Raw genomic sequence first — 2,108 nt, forward strand, 5'->3', positions numbered from 1 at the left:
TGTTTCTTTATAGCCAATATATTTTCCCGGAGAGTCTCTTCGTTACTATTTATTTTTGCTAGTGAATTATTAAAATCTGATAGTATCATTTCTGTCAAGTGCGCTTGCTCACCCTGGATTTTCAAAATCTTTTTATTGGAACTTTGTAGTTCATTTATTAATTTGTCATACTTTACTGCATCGTCTGAGTCAAGGGTTCCGAAAAGGGTTTTCAATCCTGTTCCAAAAATATTGAACCAACCTCTACGGGTTCTTTTTGAGTTCGGTAGCAAAAACTTAATTTCCTTTAATTTCGTCTCTAATTTATTTATACTTATTTTCAATAATGTTGAGTGCATTGTGTTGAAATTGCTTCTGTTAATATTATCGCCTATCTCGTTTAGTTCTTTTTGATATATACCAAGAACAATGAAATTTTGGAATAGGGGGGTTAAATCTTTATAAATCAGAATATTGTATTTAGAATCAGAGGGGAGAAGGAGTCCTTTTTCTTCGAGATGGATTCCACTATCAGGTAACTTTTCTACGAGGAGTTGCTCGTGGGACCATCTAAAAATGATATAATCCTATAAGGTTTTATTTGCTCAGTGCTTACTATTGTAAAGTCTTTATTATTGTTCTTTTTATCTAATTTAACCGTATTATGGGAAATAATTTCAACTATAGTATATGGTCCAAGCCATTTACATTGACCTTGTTTATTTAGTAATTGGTTTTTTAGGAACACTTTGTCATTTATGGAATATTGAGGTATAGGGGTTTTAATTTTGCTATCGTACTTTTCTTTTACCTTTATTTTAGTATCAATTTGGTTTGAACGGGCGACCTCTCTTAAATTTTGTTGTTTTGTTTTTGATTCCATTAAATAATTAGAAACTGGGACTTCGTTTAATATATCTTCGTCTGGATTTAAGAAATTCCGGTGCTTGAAACCGTATAAAATTTCGAACGGTGTCAATTTGGTAGAATAATGTGTAGAAGTATTGTAAGCGAACGTGGCAGAATTTAAAAGTGCCTTGGGCCCTAATTTATTTTTTTCTTTCGTGGAATATACCGCAATTGTATCCTTAAGTGAACTAATTACCCTTTCTACCATACCATTTGTCTTTGGGTGATAACCTATTGAATTGGTATGTTGAAGATTTAGTTCTGAAGTGAGTTTCTGTAGTATTTTATTCACAAATTCTCCACCTTGATCAGTGTGGATGCGTTTAGGAACACCGAACGTGGCGATAAAATTTAGAAATTTGTTTTTAATTGTTTCAGCTTCCTTATTCTTTAACATGTAGGTTTTCAGATATTTTGTTAATTGGTCTTGTATGACGAGAATATGTCTTTTATTTTTAATAGAGAAATATATTTCAGCTATGTCCATGTCTACGCGTTCGAAAGGATAGGTAGGAGTTTCAGTAATTGTTAATGGGGATTCGAAGTTTCGTCTAACCGTTTTGTTCTTTTGGCATTCTAAACAAGAATTTACGTATTCTGTAACGTCTTCCTTAATTTTTGACCATGTAAAATATTGTTGAATTTTATTTATGGTTTCATTGATACCTTTGTGACCGTACGCTGGTGGGTCATGATGCATTTTAATTATTTCGTGTTTTCTTCTAGGGTCGCCTGAATATTTGTAAGTGTTTGAAATTTGAATTTCTACTTCGGGATCTAAATTAAACTTATTTCGTAAGTAATCAATCATTCGTTTTAATTCTTGACTGGTATCTTTACTGCAAATAAATCTAAATAGATCACCCTTTTGAATAAGTGTAAATATTATGAACAAATTATCGAAGAGTTCTCTTTGATTTGTCGAATTATCTACAACATAAGTTATATTTGGGAATGATAGTGACGGTTTCAATTCTAATTTGTCCTTAACAAGTGGGTCCTGAGTGTCACGTAGAATGTAATGACAATAATTTGGATTATCCATCATAATTATGACTTCGTAATTGTGCTGTTTATCTGAAAATTTACCTAAACTAGTATTTTCATGAAAATAATCCCTTTCGTCACTAACATAGGTATCGAAATCAATTCCATTAGGTATATTATCGATGCCCGCGGTCAGAGTATTAATTTTGATCCTAGAAAGTGCATCTGCATTG

The sequence above is a fragment of the Agrilus planipennis genome, unplaced genomic scaffold (genome assembly GCF_000699045.2).
Source record: "Agrilus planipennis isolate EAB-ADULT unplaced genomic scaffold, Apla_2.0 scaffold130, whole genome shotgun sequence".
In the NCBI taxonomy this organism is placed as follows: domain Eukaryota; kingdom Metazoa; phylum Arthropoda; class Insecta; order Coleoptera; family Buprestidae; genus Agrilus; species Agrilus planipennis.